Genomic DNA, 6,006 nt, shown 5'->3' with positions numbered 1-6,006 from the left:
AGAGTGCAATGAGTAAAGCTGAACTGGATATTACCTGACCTTTCAAGTATATAGCCTATATGCCCACCAGGTCAATAACACAACTTGGTTTTTAAAAAAGGACAGTGGTGTTAAAATATTGCTGTTATTATTACTTAAGATTACATCCTCCTGCGCATTTCCCTGTGATCTAGAGAGGGAGGTATTCCCTTCTAATCCTTACCTACGTGGTTTTGTGACAAACCTGGGTAAATTAACTCAGAGTAAGTGTTAAACCTGCTAATAGAAGAGCCTCATGGTGTCGAAAATATGCACATAATTCGATCAGAAATGACTGAATCAGTCAGTAACCAAGCAGCATAAGCTTGCAATTCCAAAATAAATCTCTACAATGGACCAATAAGAGCACCTGGGGCTCAAGACTCTTCTCACTTATCTCCCCCTCAACGGCTATATCCAATTGAAAACTGAGCTGAGTGAGACATTGCTTGCAGAGCCAAAAATCACTTGAACCCAATTGGATTTCATTAGGGTCCTACCAACATGGCCGCCGTGGACCGTCAGTGTGATGACCACCGCCCCATAAAACCTCCCTCAAAAAGGAGATATTAAAAAAAAACATTAAAAAAAAACATCACACTGGGGTTAATCTATGAATAAGATACGAGCAAAAACATGGCCTAGATTTCGTTTTCATGCCGAAAACATAATACTAATTATTTAGACACAATAGCATGTCACATAGCCTTCATATAGCCTACAGTTCCCGATTAGTGATGGTTTTCTTTCAATAATTAAATTACGTTCAATTTGACCAGCGGCAGGGACTGCATGGGCGACTGGTCCAGTTTAAGGGAAAGTTGAACAGAGCCAGGTACAGAGATATCCTTAAAGGAACCCTGGGCACTCAGGACCTCAGACTGGGCTGAACGTTCATCTTCCAAGAGGATAATCACCCTAAGCACACGACCAGACAACACAGGAGTGGCTTAGGGACAACTCTGTGAATGTTCTTGTGGCCCAGCCAGAGCCCTGACTTGAACCCAATTGGAACATCGCTGGAGAGACCTTAAAATGAGTGTCCACCGACAGTCCCCATCCAACCTGTAACAGTTTGAGAGGATTCGCAGAGAAGAATGGCAGAAAATCCCCCAATCCAGGTGTGCAAAGCTTGTCACGTCATACCTAAGAAGACTTGAAATTGTAGGCACTGCCAAAAGTGCTTACAACTACATACTGAGTAAAGGATCTGAATACTCATGTCAAAGATGATGTTTCTTTTTTAATAAAGTTTTAATAAAGGGGGGATCATTTAGATGATTTTAGCATAAAGAGAAACATAACAAAATGTGAAAAGTGAATGAGTCTCAATACTTTCTGGATGCACTGTAGATCATGTTTTTCATATGTTTAGAACAGAATAGAAATATTCATCTATCATGACAGGACATGGTGGTAGACAATATGGCCTAGCTCTGAGATCAGAAGAATGACCCATAAAAATTAATTAAATGATTTTGATTGTTTTATTTAGTCATGCAATATTATTGTATGTGTCTGCTTATGAGAAAAGGAGAGGATCCTAATTCCTTGTGGACTCTGTAGAATGGTGTCCTTTTACAGTGCCCTCCACAATTATTGGCACCCCTAGTGAATGTGACCAAAACAGGCTATGAAAAAATATGTTTTTGCTGTTTATCCTCTCTGTCTTTTACTCAAAATATTCAGAAAAATCTTACCTTTTCATTGAAGTAAAATTATTGAAAGAATTTTTTTTTTTGACATTAAATAAAATATTTTTCTCCAAAACATGGGTGCCACAATTATTGGCACCCCTAGAAAATCTTATAATTAAAATCTAACTGAAGTATATTACCAGTTATGTTTTACATTTTTAAGTTCACCTGTTTGATTAGGAACTCTTTAGTGGTCAACCATGACTTCCTGTTTCACTCGGGTATAAATATGAGGTGACACAGGCCAAATACCCTTAGCCATTCTTTAAGATGGGGAAGGACAAAAGAACACAGTGTCGAAGTGCGACAAAAAGTTGTTGAGCTGCAGAAATCCGGAAAAGGATATAAGAAAATATCTTAACAGTTGAAAATACCCATTTCCACAATCAGGGCAATAGTTAAGAAGTTCAAAGCGACAGGAGATGTAAGGGAATCAGCCTGGAAGAGGACCTATCTGTAAATTGACCCCACGCACCGTGAGGAGGATGGTTCGACTGGCAAAAGAATCTCCAAGGATCACAGCTGGAGAATTGCAGAGGTAAATTGAGTCTTGGTTCAGAAAGTCTCCAGAACTACCATCATACGCCACCTCCATCACCACAAATTGTTTTGGAGGGTTGCCTGAAAAAAGCCTCTGCTGTCAATCAACAACAAACTAAAGCGCCTACAGTTTGCCAAATGTAAGTCAGACTTTCAATGGGACCGAGTTATATGGTCAGATGAGACCCAAATAAAAGCTTTTTGGCAACAAACATCAAAGGTGGGTTTGGCGTAGACAGAAAGATAGCCATACAGAAGAGACCCCCATACCCAATGTGAAGTATGGTGGCGGATCTTTGATGTTGTGGGGCTGTTTTTTTCCAAAGGCCCTAGACATCTTGTTAGGATACATGGTGTCATGGACTCCATCAAATACCAGCAGATATTAAATGAAAACCTAACAGCCCCTCCAGTAAGCTTAAAATGGGCTGTGGTTGGACCTTCCAGCAGGTCAATGATCCGAAGCACACCTCAAAATCAACACAAAAATTGTCACCGACCACGGAATAAAGGTTTTGCCATGGCCATCACAGTCCCCCGACCTAAACCCCATAGAAAATCTGTCGGAAGAGCTGAAGCCGAGTATACAAGCGTTGACCTAAGAATCTGAAGGATCTGGAGAGATACTGTATGTAGGAATGGTCTCAGGTGCCGTGCCATGTGTTCACCAACCTCATCACGCATTATAGGAGAAGACTCAGAGCTGTTATCTTGGCAAAGGGAGGCTGCTCAAAACATTAAATTAAGGGGTGCCAATAATTGTGGCACACCTGTTTTGGAGAGTAATATTTATTTAATGTCAACATTTTTTTTTCAATGAAATAATTTTACTTCAATGAAAAGGTAAGATTTTTGTGAATATTTTGAGTGAAAGACCAAGAGGATGAACAGCAAAGACATATTTTTTCATAGCATGTTTTGGTCACATTCACTAAGGGTGCTAATAATTGTGGAGGGCACTGTACCTTGACTTATTAGGCTTACTTCTGTTAAAGGTGAAGAATATATAGCCCAGTTTTTGTTGTCAAAACAGATGGTTGAATTTACAATGACATTTTAAAGGAACAGTTTAAAGACCACGATTTTCAATTTCCCCACACATCCTTCAAAGATTGTGTCTTGGTTTGATTTTTTTATGACCAAGAAAGGGGTAGGCCTAAATAAACGCTTTAATTGCCTGCCTGGCACAACGAATCAAGACACTTGGAATATTGAAAGCCCATTTGTTGCTACGTCTTTGGAATTATATAATTCGTTTTTAAAGTGTTTTCTTATTAGTTTGGACACCAGAAACTACATATTGCATATTTTAGTGGTCAGAACATGAGTTTGGATACCTCATGCCGCTCGCGATACAACCTTGCAGTCCGTTAATTAAGATTCCGGCCGTATGCGAATTTCACGGTTTAATCCCTGTCGAGATGTCGCTGTCCACTTAACTGGTTCTGAATTAGCAGGATTTGACCAGACCTCTGCTGATTTTGGCTACCATGCACTTTTATAAAAAAGGACAGGACATAGAGCGAGACCCCCAGTTACGTGTCAGACACGAAAGTCCGTTAGAACACGTTCAAAATTGTAATTCAACCAGTATGACAAATTTAGGCAAGCTGCTGTCCATAATAATTCCACCAACAGAGGCGACTTCATTATATTAAGTGCATAAACGTTAAGGCTGAATGGTTCAAGGTGAGAATTGTAATAGGCCATTGCACCGTGACAAGAACAAGACAGCTAACTTTTAAGGATTAGGATTTCTATTGTTCTTCTCAAAAACACAGGCAGCAACATAGCAGCTCCCGACTTGGCTTCTTTATTGATCGTATGCTGTTATCATATTTCGCATCTTTAGTAAGAACTTCAGAACTTGCTTACAGTGGTAAACACAGGTAAAAAATGTATCCTTTAGTCTGTTGTTTAACAACAACATCTATACGTGGAGAGGGCTAGGCTATGGCCCAAACAGATTAACTGCATTAATGTCATTCGAATATTAAGTCCAAAGCTCTCGGAGAAAAGCCCAACCTATTTGGGACACTACTTTTAGCATTCAAATATGCTGTAGAAGTGATAGCGCGTCAAGTTTTAAACAAGCGTTGTATCCTTAATATACCTCCAGATGGCGTAGCTAGCCCTAAAGTTGTGTAGTAACCAAATTCATGTCCTACTGTCACCAGAAAAGAACCCGTCTTCATTCTTCTAGTCCAGCTTTTCAATGGGTGTCCGACCTCAGGTTCTATGTCAAATGTTAAGGTCTCACCTCACACAAGCTAACGTTTAACATAAGAATAGTCCAAGTTCTTATTATAAATTCCAGCATTAACTCTTTTAGTGAGGTCAGCCTTTCATTAGTCTTTTTACTCCTTTAAATTGATGTATCATGTATACAATTCTGTACATTAATAAGAAAACAAAATTGCCATCAGTAATGTTACTATGAATTATCACAAATTGTGTTCTTTGAAAAGACATGTCTTTGGAATGTGGTGTATTACATAGAAATTACCCTGTTTAAGCACTTTGAGCCGCATTGCTTTGCATGAAAGGTGTTATACAAATAAAGTTTATTATTATTACATAGTAGCTGGCCTATTTCTTCCCACAATAGTGTAGCATGTAGACTCGCTTGTAGTCCAATCAATAAGAAAATATCTATATATAAACATCATATTATTGCGGTAAAATAAATGACAAGTTACTATGGCATGAAGGAGTAATGTGTTTTAGATTAGATTTCATGGCAGGAGAACAGCAGAAAATACCCTATTTAGTTGATAGGGTTGTTCTTATATTAAACATAACAACACAAATAATTAATTATAATTAATAATTAATTTCCTCATGAGTGTGACAGCTGATGAAATCATTGTCGCTCAATAGAAATTCAGTGTAGACTGCTAATACTGATCTAGTTGTGGAGGATCAGAGTTTAAGTAGGGGTATGCAAAGCACACTGATAAAGTCTATTTCCTGTTTTGGATTGACAAATGGAATTGAAAGTAATTTACAACTTCGTACAATGCATCATATTTTACAGATGTGTTATCAGGATATAAGCCTGTTTGATCACACGTGTGAATTCCTCTCTGCCAGCTCAGCTCAGTGTCATACGGCTCTCTTTTCATCCACCGTTTCCCCCCCTGAAACTCCCAGAAACATTTTTCTAATCCTGTTTCAGTCAGAAATTAAAAAAATTTGGGTGAGGATCAGAAAAAATCAGGTCATGGGGGATTGTCAGGCTGCGCAGAGAAGGCTTTGTCGTGATGTATGTGACCTTGACATGAAACTCTACAATACCAGGATGGAAAAATATCACTGCTGAGAAACAGTGGCATAGCTGGCCCAAACGAGGCCTCATATGCCCAAGACAAGTGAACAAAGCCACTGATTAAAAAAAACATTGTGGGCTCCTGCTTCACAATGCATTTACAGAAGGGTGGGACCAACATCCTGAGCAACCCAGCAGGTGTGGAGGGAGGGGGTCCATGTGAGCTTGAGTGTATATGTATGTGTGTGTGAGAGAGAGACAGAGAGTGATGGAGTGAGTGAGTGTGTTTTAAGAGTACTCTATTTCCTACATTTCCTTACGGACGGGTGGGAACAGGAAGCTCAAGGTCATTTCCGCACATTCCCTGTCTGCAACAAGGTCAGAGGTCAGATCTGTCATAGGCAGCGAGTTATGGCACTCTCACTATTCTGGCTCCTGCCCTCTTTTCTCTGCCCATCACATACACACACCTAGAGCTGAATG

Source organism: Clupea harengus, chromosome 9 (genome assembly GCF_900700415.2).
Source record: "Clupea harengus chromosome 9, Ch_v2.0.2, whole genome shotgun sequence".
In the NCBI taxonomy this organism is placed as follows: domain Eukaryota; kingdom Metazoa; phylum Chordata; class Actinopteri; order Clupeiformes; family Clupeidae; genus Clupea; species Clupea harengus.
The sequence above is the reverse complement of the archived record's forward strand: the minus strand, read 5'-3'. Positions refer to the sequence as shown.